General features: G+C 37.5%; 1 protein-coding gene across 4 annotated transcripts in view; it reads right to left on the bottom strand.

Moving 5' to 3' along the window:
* Window positions 1–21,993, bottom strand: part of MID1 (midline 1) — a 274,419-nt gene that overhangs the window by 182,683 nt on the left and 69,743 nt on the right. Inside the window, exon 1 of one of the 4 annotated variants that reach the window (XM_072137831.1) lies at window positions 5,698–5,759. The exons of 2 other annotated variants lie outside the window; for them this stretch is intronic. The gene's annotated coding sequence lies outside the window, so the exon portion shown is untranslated. Of the gene's footprint in view, window positions 1–1,579; window positions 1,676–5,697; window positions 5,760–21,993 lie in introns of those variants that run through there. One more of the 4 variants, XM_072137833.1, reaches the window with a different exon arrangement.

Raw genomic sequence — 21,993 nt, 5'->3', positions numbered from 1 at the left:
TTACAAATGCTAAATACAATATATTCTGATAAAGCAACTCTTGGATGAATGCAACATTTCATATTAAGCATCATATCATAACATGAGAAAAGTATAATAGCAGAATATGAGTCAAGCACGTTCATTGCTGCATACAAAACTCTGCAGCGTGTTTAGAAAGTCTATAGACACATGTGGCCAGAGGAGGAAGTTTACAGCATCACGTACATGTGTCTAGGAAAAGCTTAAGGCAATAAACTTAATAGCACAAAAAGAAAGTGTTGCACTGAGCAACTATGTATCTGTAAAATCTGTATTGAGTGCGTCAAAGGTGGAACCTGTCCAAAATGAAAAGCCTGGGATGAATGTTATCTCTGTGTTATCACCAGAATCAAATCCTTAAGGAGATGAAAGCATTTCTTGAATATCTCATGTTAGTGACTTTACTAATATGTTTGTTTCATATTAGGAATTAGGGTTTATAACTCTAAAGGGGTTCCAAACAACCATCCTATATTTGAAAGGGCCACAGACACAGAAGAGTTGCATTAGTTTAGGAACCATTTTTTAGTAACCAACAGAGTAGCTTCCATTTTTTCAGCACTGACCCATTGGTGGATGTGTATCTTAGGTTTATTTTCCTTTGGTGTATAATTCATACTTTTGGAAGGAATTTTTTGTGACTTATGAATGATCATGTCTTTTCCCTTGTGGTATATGTTTATTTTTTCCTGTCCTGGAAAGTGTACATTTTGGCTTTTTTTAGGGGTTATAAACAGTAGTGGGCACTACTGTAAGTTTTGTGAAGTCTCTAAATTTTAAGAGAAAAACAAGTAGAAATAAAGATACATGTCCCCCATTATAGTCTTAATGTTTATAACATCTTCAAGAAGTTCTATGAGCCCCAAAACAGTAATATTATGCGAATTAACTCTATCAATAAACATTCAATTTATTTAAGTTCTCTTCACACTGTTGTTTAGGACTTTTACATCATGTCCTAAGTGTCCATGATGCTCAGGAAATAAGTTTCTTTTCTCTTAACTAAATAAAACATCAGACATTTGATAAATACATTATAACTCAATGTGATCTATCTAAAGCCTGTCAGAAAAATCTCTTATAAGCACCACGGACCCCATAATAAAGCAAAATTCCTAAAAACAGAAAATTGGAAAATACATATAAATAATAAGTGCATATATTATAGAATTGTAATATTACATTAAATTAAGTAAATGTAATATAATATAGAATAAATTTAATACAATATAGAATAAATAGTTGTTAATATTAATGAGAAATTACTAAAATTATAATAATTTCTTATTATGTATGATTATACTATCAATTGTCAGCAGTTGTGGGACATGACAGCTATGGACTGTACATGGGCCAGGCACAAATTTCTTGTTCTTCACTGAATAAATAGCCATGTCAGTAGACACAATCGGCAGTGAAACCATGTTCATAGCCATCTGCTCCAATAAACAATGTAGAAGAGAGTGCTGCCCGCAGAGATGAGTTCATTTTCCATCCTACATAAACCACACTCATAAATATATCAGTATTGCCAACAAAGAAAAGCAAACTATCTTACCAATTTTCTTCCAATAAACCTGTAAAGAGTGATAATTTTCTTCTATTGCAACAGTAAGACATTGAGCGTTCTCCTGCCGTTGTCATCCAGTTTTATCTCTACTAGCTTCTCTCCCATTCATCCAACAAAAGACACTGTCCCTAATCCCTTGCTAGGAAACCGGAGTACACACTGGCACACCAAATGACTTCAGCAGACAAACAAGTCTCTGGGGCCCGTCCCAGTATCTCCTCAATGTATTCATCCATTAGGATATGAAAATCCTTTAAGTACAAAGACAGACCAAGCGCTCAAAGAATCACATACATATGTCTACACAGACACACACACACACACACATATATATATATATATATATATACACAGTTAACGGCGGTACACATAGATATGCTTATCTTATGTAAGTTGTATTCTATATTACTTTACAAATATGAGAGAATGGGCACATAATCTGATAAGATATTTTCATTGCTAGGCATGTAGTAGAACACAGTAATATTTAAATATAGAACAGAGATAGAACAGAGTCAATGCTAATGTTTCTTAACGTGTATGTTAAATCATATTACGAATATTATTGGAATATTATCCAGGTTTAGACTGATCTATCTAGGGATTCAAGGGTTTGACTGCTCTACCACAGTATCAGAGGATTTTCAGTCATCCTATGTGATAATAGGTACAGGCAGTCCCCGGGTTACATACAAGATAGGGTCTGTAGGTTTGTTCTTAAGTTGAATTTGTATGTAAGTCGGAACTGTATATTTTTTCATTGTAATCCCAGCCAGAACTTTTTTGGTCTCTGTGACAATTGGATTTTAAAAATGTTGGGTTGTCATAAGAATCAGGATTAACAATGAAGCTTCATTACAGATACCTGTAATAACTGTTACAGCTGATCATTGTAGCCTAGGACTAAAGTACAATAAATTACCAATATCCAGTGGTCCGTTTGTAACTAGGGGTCGTATGTAAGTCGAGTGTTCTTAAGTAGGGGATCGCCTTCATACAGCATTTTATTTTATTATTTATTTTACAGAGTTTATTACAAATATCCGATTAAACCTTGCAGATTATATGTTCTATGTTTCCAATTAAAAGGACATGGCCAAAGAAACCAATCAACCAGAATAACAATAGTAATATGGATGGCTTATGTAACTGAATGGAATGTGGAAGCATACATCAAAGCTTTATGTTCAGAGTGATGTGAACAGAGCTTTAGATTATAAGCAGCACTTTAATATATACCAATTGTAAGTAGAAGGTTGTATTGAATGAACTTTGGCCACACTGACCAATTACAATGGCAAGGGGGTGACCCAAATGTCCCCTGACACCAGATGTTACAAGGAAAACAAGGATTGAACAGTTGGAATTCAACATCAGAACCATTTGTTCTCAATAATAATAATAATAATCTTTATTTATATGGCGCCATCATATCCTGTAGCGCTTTGCAAATCATAGGGGACATATACAAATATAACATTACATTAAAAAGTACAAACAGTGACATGGAACAATAAGAGTGACTCAATGGAGATAAATGGCCGGAAGAGGTGCCTAGCAGTGGTTCCTCACATCTCACATCTCCATGCATGTGAGTGAAACAGCTGTTAGCCAGATAAACATTTGGGTAACAACCATCTAAAGTGTCTGGGCAAAAAACAGTCCAACAGAATATACTGCTGCTATAGATGGGGCTATAACAATGGCAATTACATGAGCAGTAACAGTAGTTCCAGGGTAAGCAAAATTTGTATGACTTATGGACAATATCCAACTTAGGCTTCTTGGAACCACCAGATGGTAACTACTGCTCTATAAAAATTAACAGGGAAACAACAGGTCTTAAAGGGGTTTACCTTCCTCATCCCATGATGGGCCAGTCCAATACTGCTTGCAGAGTAAGGTTTCTTCACATGCTCTGGCTTTTACCCATACTTCATTAATAAATTAATAAGTTAATTATCTTATATATTGCAATTGTCCATACAGGAAAATTGCATTGCATGCCACATACAAAGGGAATAATATAGGTATGAAAGCGCTGTAACAGCACAATATGAATAAAAAGTAAATAAAATACAACACAACCTAGCAGAACATGTTCAGTGAAAGCTAAATGCTCTCCATTATACATGACCTGCAAATGCAATGAACACTTCAGAGAGAGGTTATTTTCCAGGATTCCTGACACACAATAGCTCATTGCCGCTTGATAGCGGAGGGTCATTTTCAAACAGCAGTTTCCACCTTTGTCAGTAGACGTAGAATTTACAGTAAGGTCAGGTTTCACTGCTTGTTTGTATGCTTCACTGGCAGCTGGTGTATCACAATGAATGAAGCAATACAAAAAGTAGAGAACATTTATGCATGTAAGGAATGAAACATTAGATGAATGCTAAAGCCGAAGAATAAAGGAGGACACACAAAAGCCATACACTTGTGATTGAGAATTCAGTCTGAGTGCTGTGTTCATGAGTTTGAGATTGTGGATATGAGTTTGACAGACCTTCTAATGAATATAAGGTCATTCATCTTGTTGACATAATTCCGTTATTATTCTGTTATTATATATAGTGTAAACATACTATACATAACTGTGCAACTTCGTTATAAAAAACAATTAGCATATCTTTCTATATATCGAATATCGGTGCCTCAAAATTGCAACTATCCAAAATCAGAGTTAAAACTTGTTCACAGTCAATTAGATGATTGCCTGAATTAATTTAGTGCTCAGAATGCCTCTCTCAATGTGCTGATACTGATTGTAACTACTGCTCTAGAAAAATCAACAGGGAAAAAACAGGTCTTAAAGGGTTTACCTCATGTTTTTGTATTTTTTTGTAATGTGTGTGTAAGTGTTAGTTATTTACCAATATACATCTATTAAAAGTTCTGCACCACTTTCTTGAGATGTAAAGTGAAGCCTCCTGTTTTCTACCTCATACATAAAATGGCCACAGATGGAGGATCATGTGAACTTATCTGTCCATGGCATGGCAATTGTTCATGGACAATTAGATATCACATGATCCTCCATTTTATGGACAGGAATCTCTGGCTGATGAGGTAAAAGTCAGGAGACTTCACTTTACATATCAAGAAAGCAGAGCAGAACATTTAATAGATGTATATTGGTAAATTACCTAGTATCCTTCCCCCCACACTTACACACATTACAAGAAGCATGAGGTAAAGTGGCCAACCCCTTTAAATACTACCCGTTATCTGCTTAAGTATCTGTAGAGGTTTATAATATGGCCATAACCCAAGGCTCCCAGAGGGCCCACGACTACCCAAAATTCCCACCATTTTCGATACTGCCTTGTAGAGACAATAAATAAAGGAGCCCCACAGACCTGAAATCCTCATACATGTGTGATGGCTTTTGACACATGTACAAAACCCCTTCAAGGACTTTTGGAGGTGATTCTTAAAGTGAAGAAATTAAAACCAACTGGAGGGACCACCCCCAATTAGCTTGGGTCTATCCCTATATGTAGGCAGCAAATGTCGAACAATACAAATAAAATAGAACACGGTTCTCTGGTTACTTTCTTTTTTAGCTGCGGGGATGGGACGTAGGGAAGTGCCTGCATGAAACTACCACACTCCAGACCACCTGATAGAGGTGGGCCTGGTGTGTCCATCAATTATAGAAGACATGAGTATATTTTCCACTTGTTCGTTTGCTAACATTGCATGGTGCATCATATTATACGCATACTTATACTAATACGATGAGAGAAAACATAGTCATTGTTCGGAAAAAGCAAAACAATTTTCAAAGACTTCTACTTTTAATCTAAATTCTATGTTCTATCTACTTTATAAGTACTAGCTTAGCTAGACACATTGCTTTCATTTCTAAATAGTTAAAAAGGATATAAATAGTTAAAAAGGACAAAAACTTAATTTGTTGTACAAGCATAACTTTCCATATTACTTCAAACTCTTCCATAGGAGTATTAGCAGGGGTTATATATGTGGCTGCTGAACTTGTCTCACATCCCCAGAAGAAATGGACATGAATGGTAATGAAGTGTTTTGTTAACAAGCAGTCATGATCTCAATCCCATAACATAAACACCACAAACAAGCCTTACCTTTCAATACCATTAATAAATGGAACAGCAAAGAGACATTCACAACTTACACAGCCTGGCTTTACCAGTTCTGGTAGCATGGGAGTGCTCAGTCGGAGTTTAGGCTCGCATTGCCTCACACATGTATATTTGCTCATAGATCTGTGTACATAAAGCAGCCTGCCAGGAATGACTGCAGAGGCTCACAGCTGATCAAGAATTACTCTAGTCTACACAATCTAATCTATGCCTTGGTGACCCTGATAGGAAACCAAAGGTGACACTTTGATGGATAGGTCTGTCTGAAGACAATGCACAGCATGACATCACCACTTCCCCCACTTCTGCTCATCCCCGAGATGTCAATTCAACAATAATTTAGTTACTTTGAAACATAGGCTTAAGTTAGCATAATATATGCATTTAATCCTTGTCACATAGCCTGATATTGTGGTGATATCTTAACATCGGTATACAATTTCCTGAATTATAAAGCAGCTGAAAAGACAGACATGAACATGGTGTTGTGTAGGGCTGCATAAAATGAAGGAATTCAGATTTATATCTAGCATATGTTATAATGATAATAATTCTTTATATAGATTACACAGCGCTGCACAGAGTTTGCCAAATCAGTCCCTGTCCCCTGTGGGGCTCATAATCTACCAGCATCTTTTTTGGGAGGAAATCCACACAAACACAGAAAGAACATACAAACTCTTTGCAGGCGTTGACCCTGGGACTTGAACTCAGGTCCCCAGCACTGCAAGGCTGTAATGCTAACCACTAGGCCACCGTTATGTGTTTGCCACCCCCTGTTAGTCACTGCTTTAAAGTGTCTGTCTCTTTTGAGGACTTAGCATGTAATGCATCAAACAGACTATATGCTGAAGTCATTGGAAACTGTGTAATGCTTTCTTCCTCCTGTGGGGGCACTGCAGGGGAATTGAACACTTTTGTGAAAGTATTTTTTTTCATAGATAAAGTAATCCACAAGTTTCCTCTCCCAGGACTTTTAAATTACCAAACACAGATGGGTGGAATATAAACCCTTTCGATGGGGATGTAAACCAGCGCTGGTGAATGGGTGCCAGTCATTGAACATTATATATTTGCATGTCTAGTTAATGACAATTCAATGCCCTCCAAGTTCCTGAGAGCTTTGTAAAGGAGGAAAGAGATTGAGAAAATTGGTTATAGTTCATTTATGATTTTTGAACGCTTTATAGCTAGAAACAGATGTGGCACAGAAAGACAAAAAACTTTGCTTACTTCCACTATCAATGAGCCTTTTCTCTTATGCTTGGGTATTGCATGAGGTTCAAGAGAACTGACTATACAAGGGTCATTTTGTGCCTTTATAAACATTTGCCAAATAAAAAGGGCAACTAGATACTTAGGTTACATACAATTTGGTGAATAAGGTTTCTAAGAGAAGGTCTTAACTATTACACACACATAATTCTGAATTCCTTAACAGCAAGAAGTTTCAGAAATAAAAACAAAACAAGATGGGACCTGGATAAACAAGTGATTCGTTTGAGGTGATAAAATAAACCATAGTTTAGCACTGACGCATACCTTACGTGTAAAATTTTTAACTCTAAAAATAACTATAAATATACTTTCCATTGGAACATAATTTAGATGATAGTTCATGTTCAGAGCACTGTCTAATCCTAATCACTTCTTTTAAAAAAAGCTATTATATGCAAATATCTTTGCTTAAACTAAAAGGAAGCACTTAAACATCATTGGTACGTGGAATCGGACCCATGTGCTGGTGATATCCCAGGGATCGAGCACATAGCACTTGGTGGGAATCTTTGCATCATGCAGAAATTGATGACAGGACTCCCTGCTTGCCTCCAAACTGCAAAAAAACACTGTTATGACTGTAACTGTGTTGACACTGCTGTTCAGCTAGCAGACAGGGGACTCCTTGCATTAATTTGTTATATGATTCAAGGACTCCCATCCAGTGCACTGTGGCCAGTCTGTGGGATCTGACCAGCACACATCCCAGAGACCAAACATGTTCATGTTCAGTGGGTCTTACTATTATTAGGTGCATGGGCTGCAATACCAGTAACATGGCCAATGGACAGAGTACTGTTTGTAAATTGGGAATTGGTTGTTTGCCTCATGCTAGGGAAACATCACAAAGTGGGAAAACATCAATGGGACAGCCCATTCTCGTTGGTTTAGCATGTCCACTTATTAAGTAGTCAGCCATTCATTTGACCACAATAATCCTGTGCTGGCCATTGAAGTGTAACAGGATAGCCGAATCATAGTTGCTAAACTCATGTCTATGCAATATATGCATACAGACAGACAGATGTTATAGTGATGTACTAGAAAACATAACAAGCAATTCCATGTAATTGAAGGCAATATTAACATGGTTACCTAATACATGCTAAATACCATCAAAGCTCAGTTTTCAAACTCTAAAGCATAAAATATCAGAGCTTTTCTATGACTGATGTCTATGTCAATCAGAGTTATGGTGAACAGCACTGACCTACAAAATATTCCTGGATATCTTAGATGAGACAGTTCTAAGGAAGCCAATTGGCAACAATCCACAATTACTGCAGGGCTCACAGCGAGTGTGGTCCTCCATTCCCCTGTGCAATTGACATACAATGTAAGAGATCACAGCCAAATGACAGGCTGTTGTTCTTGAACAGAATTCAAAGCCTTCTCTTATCATGAGCTGTCGGATCAATGGGAGTGTATCTACATAGAATAGGATTTGTATAATGAGCTGGCCATGCTAGAGAAAACATTTGTTCAATATGAAAACAAATAAATTAATGTTGCATTCGATACATTGTGTGTAAGGGTCTCTTTATACTAACAAAGCTTGTAAATGTATACATGTACTAATGTGTTATTGTTACATGTGTACACAAAGTGACACATGCAAATTACAGAGAGAAAAGAGCACAACATCATTTACACAAAATCCCTTGTTTAGCGAATATATATATATATATATATATATATATATATATATATATATTCTAAAGATTCACAAGAAGCAAACTTGACCATTTTCTTGTAAGAAATAATAAAAAAAAACACAAGTATAAAATCACCAAATATCATCAAGAGGGAAAATAACAATTACATACTTCTACATAAGGGGCTACACAACTTAAGTCAGCAAAAAATGACACAAGCTTCACTACTACTACTGTGGTAAAAACCAAATAGGCAGCACAAAATAAACAATATACATTGTAAGTATATTTTCCTTATTTGAACCCACTCTAACAGCAATTTTAAAGGAAACCTACCACTTGAAGTGGCAGGTGTAAGAAGGACATACCGAGCACCAGCTAAGGGTGAGCTGGTGCCGGAGATTATTTTTGTTAGTGTTTTAAACCGCTGTATTGCGGACGGCGCACAGCTCTCCTTCACTTCCTATGTAGCCGCGCGCACGGTCGTGCGCATGGTAAGCGCCGAGCACGTACCTCCCTGCGCCGAAGCAGCTTTGGCTATAAAGTTTAAAATGTGTTTTAAACCGCGATACAGTGGTTTAAAACACTAACAAAAATAAGCTCCGGCACCAGCTCACCCTTAGCTGGTGCTCGGTATGTCCTTCTTACACCTGCCACTTCAAGTGGTAGGTTTCCTTTAAACCAAACCAAAAAAAGAACTTATGAGTGAAACAACGGTTCATAAACAATTCATCACAATGCAGTTTAAAAATATATTATTCATTTTATTGTTTAAATTCAATTAAAAAACGTGGAAATACACAACAATATAAATTGTTTCCGCAGATCAATTTGATACACATTTGATACATTTAATTTTCACATCCTAATGTATACAATTTCATATGAAAGTGCTAATGCCAGAGCATTTATGTACCAATGTACTTATAAAGTGTCCGTCCATCAGGATTATCAATAAATATGAATCTGCAAAAACAATTTATATTGTTGTGTATTTCCACATTGTAGTGTGTAATGTCAGAAAATAGCAGTGCCAGAAAACTAGTGGATTCACGAGCGGCACCAAAATTTAGCGCCCAAAAATTTGACAGTGTTGAAAAACACCAATATTATGATGCCAACACTTCATAAATTCAGGTGCAAGAGGCACAGAGGGAAAAAAACTACTGCCAGTTTTCTATTTGAAAGGACATAAAAAATGCCCCCCAATATATTGAATACAGGGGTTCACTTGTTGCAGGGATAATAGTAACAAATGGCACTACATTATGTAAATAGTGTCTGTACTACACTGTTGTGACACCTAGTCCCAAATATATGTTATAAAAGTCTGTAATGGGAGGACCCCCTAACGCTGTGTTGTTAAGCCATCTCTTACTGTATATTATATTTTCATCAGTTTACCAAATATTTTTCAGTGTTTGCAAAATGATATATATTGAGCTGACTCTTCATAGGTTTAGCATATCTCAGCCATGATTCTTGGAACGTGACATAGCGTCTAGAAGTTTAGAAGAAAAGACTGACCATTTGGTAGGAACATATAAATGTGAAAGGGAAAGAAAACAAGGATCTGTCAAGTGCAAAGTAAACAGTTCAACAGAGGAGTAGCACCAATACAAACTCCACTGAAACCTAAGAAAGCTCTCCACCCATTGTAATGACTGTATTATGTTATACTTTAGGTATTAACAATATGAGAATAGTTTTCCACCTCTGTGGGCGATTTCCACAATTCCGTTTTGAATTTCAATGAATGATATAGCAAATATTACGACCTATATTATTATATATTTTATTTGCATAAATTATTATTTTATAGTAAACCTTTCCTTGTTATTAAATAGAAAACTCCATCTTTGTGTGAAGAATGTTTTTAGTTTTCATTCTAGTTAAATGGAATTTATAGTATAGACTTTTATAGTATATCCACTTCTTGCCAATGTTAATAGAAAGTTGGTCTAGAATGCCTTCCACATCGAGAAATATAGAACCTATACTAGTCCTATCGAGTGTCTGTTTTAACAAGATCTGACATATAAATATAGCAGATATCTCTCCATATCTTGTCTTTGTGTCCTCCTGGGCCACTGTTATGCTAAAGGTTTTACACATAGACCCAGGAGTGATACAAGTCATGGGAAAAGACTGAAATATTTTTAAAATAATATTTCCGAAGCCTCAAACATTTGCTTTTGCTAATTGCTTCATCGGCTGACAATAGAGGATGCAATGCTAATATTCGTTCATCAAACAATTTACTGCTTTGTGTGTTTTAGATTTAACTGCTGCCTACTAGTCAACACGTTTTTTCTCATAGACGGTTATAGTACCAGCATAAACTTCTTCACATGAATTTAAGTGCAGTTGTCATATAATATCTCCTTGTGTGAACGATTCCCAGTGCCAATTATCTGTACCAGTCTTTTTCAACTAGCCTTGTATTTCACAAAGGCCAAAAGTGGCAGAAATGTCATACGCCATTGCTGTCAATTCCCAACTTGAAGATATTAAACGCATATTGAAACGCAAGGGAGTGCTTGATCCTAAATTCACTATAGTACTTTAACCCTAGCAGGTTTGATCATTCCTAACATATGTGGAAATACCACTGTATTCCAGCGTATGGTTGATATGCTGATAATTAGTGAAACTTGTCACTTTCCGGGTTCGGATAGAAAAACCTGATCTAAGCTGTAACAAACGCAATGGGTGCTATATGCTGCTGGAGCAAAGTCTCCAATAGCATATAAATTACTACAGCTGTTTGCGCCATCACCAACATGCCTGTGATGCAGGGAATGATAATCCACACCAAAATGGCAGCACCCTGGCGTGCATGGCCAAGACTCTACTTCAGCAGAATAAAACTTGTAAGAAATAACTGAATGAAACAATTGATAGGACTGTGCACCCTTTAAACCTACAATGTTCACTCTTAGTAAGAATTCAAAGCAGAATACTGCACAAAGATTCCAAGAAATATTTTATTACAAATGTGAATAGACTATAAACAACTGCTTGTTACCATAGACACTTAGCATAGCACTTGTCTGAAAAACCCTTCGTAATTTTATATTTCCTGAAATATTACACTACTGCCTCCAGTAGTTTTATACCAGCTTCCCTAGTGATGACACACACCTTGGCCCTGATGCAAACACTGCTAGTATTTTAATGCCTGCTTGTCATCGGAGTCAGTTTCATCCAATAAAATAACTCTCTGAAATTCTCTAGGAAATCAGAAGCTGCAACAACCAAAGTCAATATTCTCTGGTTGTAACAATTAGACTCTTTGGCATAGAAATCGTTCTGTATAATAAAGCTGGCTATTTCACAGATGTAGAAATGATGTGTACATTTCCACTGATCTATTAAATTTTAAGGCCTTGGAGAGTGCTTTATGAGGTGGTTGTATTTAGTAACCGTTATGTGTCTAATCTATGAGAAATGTATGAAAACATAAGAATTATCACATTCTTCGTTCACATTTCTGATTAAATGACTTGCAGCTGAGTTAAGGAGTCTCTAAATGACCTCATGCAGGTTTGAGTACGATTGTGTACTGTTACTATCTATTCCTGTCTTTGATACCAACACAGGCTTGGTATATAAGCTACCATTTCAATATTGTAGCCCAGTGGTATTGGTATTTTTCCAACCTAGCCTTAAACCATGCAATCCTAGACATCTGGAATCTATAGTTGGGTACTTAACGTCTCTATAGCCGAGGTGTTCTCAGCATACAGTAGGTTATTTTCACATTAAACTCAACCAGCAGATAACTTTTACTATTCTCTGGCCAAGAACATTTACCCAAAATAATTTTTTTCTTGTACAATAAATCTCATTCAAGCTCAGAGGAAATTTAGCAATTACCAAACTAGTAATTTAAATTCCTCATACAAAAGCCACAGTTCAGGAAAACAGGAAGGGAAACTGTATCCACAGTAAAGTAGTCATGCTATATTTTCAAACACAGTTAAATATTTCAGTTTTAAGGTCTCTAAATCTTAGTATAATCACATCAGAGGATTTAAAGACCAGAAGTTACTGATTCTCTTTGATATGTTTACAGCAAATTGCCAGGATTTAAAACAGTTACATTGTCTGCAAGAAAAGGAATCCTCGCTGAAATCTTTAACTGCATCCTTGTAACTAGTGACAATCCTCACTAACCACCTGTAATTACAGGATGTTTTTCTTAGCATTAACCTAAAGTTTTATTAAAATTAAAACTCTCCCCTATTGAAAATTATTGTAACTGTTAATGTTACTGACTATGAGAAGAGAATATAGTGTAATTTAGACTGCATTTAGTGTATAATAATAGAAAAAAATACATTTTAAAGTTAAAACGGACCATTGTAAGAAAATAGTAGCATTACATGTGGTTATTCAAACTGCAGCATAATCATACCTTTGTGGGTAGCAGCAGGACTGGAAAAATTCATGTAAATTCATGGTTGCAGCTATACAAGTGCTACTAAGGGAGGTACTTTATCCTGAAGAGCTCTCTGCACTGAGTTGCCACCATTCTGTAGAAGACCCCTGATTGGAGCTGTATCTCAGAGAAACTTAGTGTACAGAGCAGATAGTTTTTCACGATAAAGCACCACTATTTTGTAATGTTTCTATCTGGTTTATACAGTGCTGACTCGAAACCTTCTTTAATTATCATTTTTCACCATTGTCCATATTAGCAACACATAATAATAATAATTTCTTTCTTTTTATAGCACCAACATATTCCAGAGGACCCAGAGGAAACCCACACAAACACAGAGAAACTCTTTGCAGATGTTGACCTGGATGAGGTTTGGACCCAGGACCCCAGTGCTACAAGGCTGTATTGATAACCACTGAGCGGCCGTGCTGCCAAATCTCCTACTAATGAGTTATCTCATGGATATGTCATTAAAGTTTATATACTGCATACACCACTGTCCTCCAACTGTTTCTCTATCATACCTATAGCAAAGCAGCAAAGAAAATGTACACTAAAATGGCCAAATTTCCTTTAACCAGTCCACAAACTTAGTTTAATTGTTGAGTTAAGTTTGTAAATGATAGCAGTTTCCATACATAGACAAATTACTGTGTATATTTGAACACAAAAACCTGGGAAAACCTATTGACTTGTGTAAAAGCCTAGTGTGCATTGGTCACAGCCTCGACCCAGTATATAGCCAGCCCCTAGGATATAGCCAGCCAGCACATGTCCCTAGAATATAGCCAGCCAGCCCCTGCTTCCCAGTATAAAGCCAGCAGCCCCTGCCCCCCCGTATATTGCCAGCATCCCATGCCCCCTAGTATATATATCCAGCAGCCCATGTCCAGCAGTATATAGCCAACAGCCCATGTCCCCCAGTATATAACCAGCAGCCCACTGGTATATAGCCAGCCCCTGCCCCCTGGTATATAGCCAGCCCCTGCCCCCTAGTATATAGCCAGTAGACCATGGCCACTAGTATATAGCCAGCATCCCATGTACCCCAATATATAGCTAACAGCCCCCAAGTATAAAGCCAGCAGCCCCCTAGAGTATAGCCAGCAGCCCCCTGTGGCGAGTATGCCCAGCCCATAAAAAAAACCTCTACTCACATTTCCAACGCCCCCCGCAGGTTCTCTTCTGTCTTTTGATGTAGTTACACAAACCATGATGCCAACTGCTTACAGACATCATAGTGTGTGCCAATCGACACATACCCACTATGATGTCTGCAAGTGGCTGATGTCATGGTGTGTGTGAAGCAGCATGCAGGGACCTGTAGACGGAGCCGGAGCTTCAGAAGAAAGAAGAGAACCTGCAAGGGGCGTCGGAAAGAGGTGTTTTTTTCATAAACTTGAGTGTAAGTCGAGTTAGGGTTGTTTTAGCACATTTTTTGTGTTGAAAAACTCATCTTGTACTCGCGAATATATACGGTAGGTTATTAATGCAACATTTTAAATGGTAAAAATCAGGTAATTTTTGTGGTCTACTTGCAATTTTGACCATAAAAAGCTGTAGTTGGTGTTAGGTAGGATCCCTGAAGAGTTTTTTGTAGGCAACAGTGGTGCAGCAATGAAAGTGTTAAATAGTTCTGGGGCAGGTCCTAGTAACATCAGGTATTTTGGTCTTCCTTGGATGGTCTAAAAAGGACCGATTTTTGGTGTAAATGGAATTTGAATGGGAAGAGATTATTTGACATCAAAACATGTCAGCAATTTCTCATTAGCAAGGGTCTGACACCCGACACTTCCACAAAGGACATTGACATGAGATTAATTTGTCACATGGACAGCTTATTCCCGTTCCCATTAAGTATGGGCTGCAATACTAAGCATAGCTGCAGAACAATGTATGGATGTGTGCATTGTGAAAAACACTGTAGTCTCTTAATTTCCAAGACAACCCCTCAATGTCTTTGCTTAAAGTATAATATAACTAACATTTTAATAAAACTGTATAAAATGAATAGTGCAGTCGGGCAGATGATAATAGTAAACTTCATAATATACAGTACATTATTAAAGAGACATTTTCCTGTATCATTCTTTTTCCTTTGCCTTTCTTCCTTATTTTAACACTTAGTATAAATCAACTTACTGTCCTGTACTCCAGCTAAGAGATAAAGGAAGACAATGATCTATTGACTTAACTCTTTTAACCCCTTCCCGACATTTGACGTAATAGTACTGCATCGCGGGAGGTGCGTTCCCGCAAAATGCAGTACTATTACGTCATGCTTCCGGCACCGGCTCCTGAACGGAGCCGGCGCCAGAAGCTGCAGGTGTCAGCTATATATTATAGCCGACACCTGCCTCCAACACCCGCGATCGGAGAAATCTCCGATCGCGGGTGTTAACCCCTGACACGCCGCGGTCGCGCTGACCGTGGCGTGCAAGGGGCATTTCAGAAGAATCGGACCCCCCCGCGGCGCTTACCGGGGGGGGGGGGTCCGCTGCTCCGATCGCAGCCCCGGGACTGCACCCGCTCGGTGAACGCCGTAAAAACAAAACCCGAAAAACACGCCAAAAATGTACATTTTTCATAAAATCTCTACACAAAAATGTTCTAAAAAGTGATCAAAAAAAGTTATGTGTGCAAAAATGGTACCACTGAAAAGAACAACTCAACACGTAAAAAATAAGCCCTAAACTAGCTCTGTCAACCAAAAAATATTAAAGTTACATCTCCGAAAAGATGGCGATTCAAAAACAAATGAGATTTCCTCTATATTAGTTTTTATCCAGTAAAATTGTAAAAATAAATGAAAAACTATATAAATAAGGTATCACCGTAATCGTAGTAACCTTTAGAATGAAGATAATATAATATTTTTAGTGTACGGTGTACGACCCCCAAAAAATACGAAAAGAAAGTAAACCAAAATTGACAATTTTCTTTTCACCCATACATTCAAGAGTTAATAAAATCTCATCAATAAGCTAATGACCCACTAAAATGAAGTATTTGTAAAGTGCATCTCATGTCACAGAAAATAAGCCCTTATATGTCCAAATTGCCAAAAAAATAAAGATTGTATAGCTAATAAAAATTGACAATGCATAATCTGCTCTGAATGGCGCAGCTCCCTTCGATGCCCTGGCGTGTGCCCATACAGCAGGTTACCACCACATATGGGGTATTACTATACACGGAAGAGATTGGGTATCAAATTTCGTGGAGCGTTTTGGTATTTTATCCACTGAGAATTTGTACATTTTTTGAAAAACATATTAATTTAGCCAAAAAAATGTTACTTTCAAAATTGCATCCGATTTTGTTTTAACCCCTGTAAAACAATTAAAGGGTTAACAAACTTCATAAAAGTTGTTTCACGTACGTTGAGGGGCGTAGTTTCTATAATGGGGTAATTTATGGGGTTTACTTTTATTTAGGTCTCTCAAAGTGATTTGAAACCTGAGCAGGTCCCTCAATAGCAGGATTTTGCGTTTTTTATGAAAATGTGAAAAATTGCACCTAACGTTCAAAGGCCCATAACATCCTACAAAAATAAGAGTATGCATAAAAAAATAATGTCCACATAAATTAGACATTTAGTGAATGTTAGTTATTACGTTTTTTTGCGGTTATGACTATGTATGGAAAAAGTAGAAAATTTTGAAGTTCAAAAATCAAATTTTTTTCCAAATTTTCACCAAATATCTGATTTTCTCATAAATAAATGCAAAACATACCACCAAAATTTTTCAAATAACCTGAAGTACAATGTGTCACGAGAAAACAATTTTAAAATCACTTGGATATGTTAAAGCATTCCGAAGTTATAACCCAGGGCAGATTTGAAAAAATGGGCCGTGTCAGGAAGGTGAAAAGTGGCTTCAGCGTTAAGGGGTTAAGAGAGTCCATGGAAATACTATATTTCCTTAGACATTCTCAAACAGGGCTGCCATCATGGTGGGGTCTGGGGGGATTGTGTTCAAGGCCCCCGCCATCTTCCATTCAAAAGGGGGGCCTGCAGGGCTCACAGTACCCACCAACCCTCCACCCCCCTTCTCCCAGGGCCCTATCACTGTATGACCTGTCTTTTGCCGCACTTCTGCGGCTTCTATGTGAAGTGACAGTCACACTCCCTCATCTGCGATCAAACAGCCTGGTGCGTCCAGTGCGGGATGATGAGTGTATCCTCTGACCCAGGGTACTTCGTCTAACTCAGAGTACGTGCTTGTCACGCCGCACTGGATGCACCCGTCGGATCACAGAGGAGGGAGCATGAGAAAGCAGGAAGGCAAGACTTGGAGAGTATCTTTTTTTGTTTTTACTGTTCTTAGTTGCATAGGAGCATATATGTATGTGCTGGACTGCCTGGGGACAACTAAAGATTGCTTGGGGGCTGAATATGACCATGGACTGGGGGGGGGGGGTTGGCTATGGACTGGGGGGTCTGGCTATGGACTGGGGTGGGAGACTGTCTGTGCACTGGAGGGGGTCTGACTATGGACTGGGGGGTCTGGCTATGGACTGGGGTGATATCTATATACTGAGTTGGCATGCGCAGGGTCTATCTATCTATATACTGAGCGGGCATGCACAAGGTCTATCTCTCTATATACTGATTGGGCATGCACAGGGGCTATCTATCTTTAAACTGAGTGGGCCTGCGCAGGGGCTATCTATCTATTTACTGAGCGGGCACACGCAGGGGCTATCTCTATACTGAGAGGGCATGCGCAGGGGCTATCTACATACTGAGGGGGCATGCGCAGTGGCTATCTATATACTGTGCTGGCATGCACAGGGGCTGTCTATCAATATACTGAGCGGGCACGCGCAGGGGCTATCTATATACTGAGCCTTCATGTGCAGTGGCTATCTATATACTGAGCGGGCACGTGCAGGGGCTATCTATCTATATACTATTATATATAGTGTATAAAAACTATTGTGTATAATGTTATGTATCAATGTAGGAATGGACACTGGTGGGGGTGGGGTGGCACAAAAATCTTCCAATCGGGGGCCCCAAAATTCTTAGTGGCGGCCCTGTTCTCTACGTATGAGAAGAGTTCCTTTTTAGCCTTTTTTCCATATTTATTTAATGTGTACGAGACTTCGGAAACACTGCACACTACAATAGAAAGATGTAGATAAAAAGGAATAAGGAAGTTATTTTACTTCATTGTAAACATTGTAATAAACTTCATTGTCGCCTGCATTGTTCAGTTCTGAACAAAATTGCTTCAAAGTTGTTTAGTTATGTTTTCATTTAAGTACTTTTATTATGGCTATGGATGTGATAACTTTTTTATTTTATGCAGGTTAAAAAGCAAAATTGTTGTTTTCTGTTTTGTGAGAAATATACATTTTATACACTTATTATTTGGGAAAATAACTGAGAAAATACACTAGCCCAAACGGGACATTTTTAAAGCTTTCATAACTGTATAGCCTGTGTATTACGTTCCTTCTTGTGAACCACAAAGACCTAAATGGTCAAGTCGGGTCCTTAAAATGTAAGAGGTCGAGTACTTTTTCTATAACATGTCATTGTAATATAGGATGTTGTTTGGTTATTCATGCTTTGTTTTGGCAACCATATAATACATTATTTAATTTAAATTGAGCCAGAATAACATTGTTATGATCTAGACAATGAAAGTGTAGATTTCATATAAAAATAAGATTTGTGCTCAATTATATATATATATATATATATATATATATATATATATATATATATATATATATATATATATATATGTCCTACTTAAGGACACCTGACTTACAGACAACCCCTAGTTACAGACGGACCACTCTGCCCACTGTGACCTCTCGTGAAGCTCTCTGGATGTTACTATAGTCCCAGACTGCAATGATCAGCTGTAAAGTGTCTGTAATGAAGCTTTATTGATAATCCTTGTTCCCATTACAGCAAAACTTTTGAAACTCCAATTGTCACTGGGACATAAGAAAAAAAAATTGTCTAGAACTTCAATTAAAAAATATACAGTTTCTACTTACATACAAATTCAACTTAAGAACAAACGTCCAGACCCTATCTTGTATGTAACCCGAGGACTGGATATTATAGCTAATTTAACTCAAGGGAGTATGTATTGGGCATTTGTTACAACACACTGCAAATATTTTTCTGAGGGTTCAGCTAATTGTTCATATAAAATGACCTTCCATGCTAAATATGAGACTTCATGTTGTGTATGAGACACACCCACAACCAACAGGGCAACAGAGTCATATTTCTTGAAAATATGCAATAATAATAATCTTTATTTATGTAGTGCAATTAAATTCCTCAGAGCTTTACAAATCATAGGGGACATATACAAATACTGTATAATATTACACACAACAAACACTCATACAGAGCAATAGGAGTGATGGTCCACCAGGGACATATAAAAGCGATCTTTATTTACAAACAAATTAAATAATGCTAAATAATTAGACTCTTTAGGACATCAAGTTCTGTTGCAAATGACCTCTTCCTAATCTTCACACCTTTTAGCCATTTTTTGCTCTAGTGATGGTACTACCTACACAAATTCACAAAACACAAATGCTAATTTATGGGCAAATCTAAAATCCTCTGTTCATAGTGACTCTCTATCAATTGCAGGTGTTGCCTTTCAAATCAAAATGTCAATTCTGCTTCTGGAAATTAGTATTTGAACCCTAAAATGTGTTCACAGTCTGATGAGAGTATTATTATTTTTATAGACAGTTTACTTCTTATTAATTCCACGGTTATAATTCATGATAAATCTTTCTGAAACAGAACCTTTTATTTCTGTCACAAAAATGCCTTCCATCGCAGATAGCATATAAAGCATTTCTGTTTGTATCATTCAGTAGTCTGGGTGCAATATGTTGTCTTTGAACATATTTTTATGAGGAGGTAAAGAAATAGCACAATCTTTCCCTAGACAGATTTTCACCCTTACATCTGGAGGCAGTCACAATTTAAAAGGCTGTAAAAAGCCGCAGGCATGTCTCTCAGATATAATAGCCCTGACCGACTAGGGAGAAAGGATGAATACTGTGTACTGTATCTCATGACTGTACACCCAAATGTGGATATGTGTAAACCAAAGTTTAAAAGAATTAATGGGATTCTCACCCATTCTTATAGCCAGGTACAATGATTGCTTCCACTTGGATTACTCTGTTAGGACAAAGCATTTGCATTGCTTCAGTTTCGTTTTACTTTAGTTCCCCTGTTAAACTTTGTAAGAATCCAAAAAAGTTGATTAAATTCTCTTGTGAAATAGGACACTAATTCACTTTCTCCCACTAATAGTATCAAAAATATTGCATGACCAAACAATCTTCCATTGATTAGAACTACTATTGGTAAATTACTATCCCTCTGCTGTAAGCAGCTATTGTGCCCATATGGCCTCCTAAACTATATACACCTGTTATTTATGTTATATTTTACACCACATATCAGTTGGCTACACCCCCATATTGAGCAAGGCACATAGGGGAGGATTTATTAAAACCGTTGCAGAGTGCAGAGTCAGACTTCACCGTCATATTCTGCGCCACAAAAATCGTGTTTGGTTAATGGCTGCATTGTAAGACTGTGAAGTTGGACTTCAGACCACAGTAGTGGGTCTAGATTATAATAATAATAATTCTTTATTTATATAGAGCCTCCAGATTACGCAGATCTACACAAAGCATGCCAAATTGGTCCCTGTCCCCATGGGGCTCATAATCTAAACAACCTAACAGTATGTTTTGGAGTGTGGGAGGAAACCGGAGGACAGGACTAGTTTTTCTAGTGCACCAATTTAATATTATGGCCTGCAGGCTAGGCCACACCCACTTTTCCGAGGTCACACCCTTAATATGGTCTAAAATTTGTAATAAATGTGGCGCTCTGCATTCCACCAGAATTCTGTCCAAAACAAGTTGATGTATCTCGCCCAAAAAGTGTGGAATATACATAGAAGTTGATGTATTAAAACATGCATGTTTTACACCAGTCTTAATCATTGGCGCACCTGGCGTATGACTTGCTGGAAATGAGGTCTATGTCCACACCGATTCAGTGTAGATTTTAGCTATAATATGTGCCAGTTTTGTGCTGCAATTTTTTCTGGCTATGGCGTCCTTCCCTTGACCCACCTTGTTTCCTGCTCACTTTTGCTTAAAAGTGGCTGCATGGGAAAAAAGGGCCAAAATCTGGCAAGTGTAAGAAATTGCTATTGCTTTCAAGTCTTGTTTACTAAGAAACAGGTGAACACGTGTTTAAATGTTAGGTGCTAAACAAGACACTCCAACATTTATTAAGAAGCTCCTCTGGCAGTCTCAGCAGTGTAAATTTACACCTGTTATAAATAGGAATGGATTTTAGCAATATTAGATGACAGTTTTCCAGCATAAATTATATGATGAATGTGTTTGTTCATTATGGCTTCAACTCGTATGTCTAAGCCTCTCATGTCTGGGTGGTAACTTAACAAAAAATCACATTCAACAACAAGATGAAATGATGTGGATGACCCACAGACCTAGAAATAAACAGACTCGTTTCATATGCTGGCCAAATCTTAACTGGAATTAATTGGGTAATTAGTAATTACCCAATGCAATTGGTTGAGTACTAATGTGTGATATAAGTATGTGTTGTACAGTCTATACAATAGATATGCTTAGGAATAATATTGACAAAGGCATCACTTTTTTATGGTGTTTGTGAGTAGGAAGGGAAAACCTTTGGCTTGGAATCTGCGAGTAAAGGAGGGGAAGCACAGTTCTTTGTGTTTGGCACAAACAAGAGCCCCCAGCAGTCATCTCAGCCCAACATCAGCCCACTTGTTCATCATGTCAAACTAATTGGTCAACAAATGCTTTGTCTATTGTCTTTCT

Source organism: Engystomops pustulosus, chromosome 2 (assembly GCF_040894005.1).
Source record: "Engystomops pustulosus chromosome 2, aEngPut4.maternal, whole genome shotgun sequence".
Classification (NCBI taxonomy): Eukaryota; Metazoa; Chordata; class Amphibia; order Anura; family Leptodactylidae; genus Engystomops; species Engystomops pustulosus.
The sequence above is the reverse complement of the archived record's forward strand: the minus strand, read 5'-3'. Positions and strand labels throughout refer to the sequence as shown.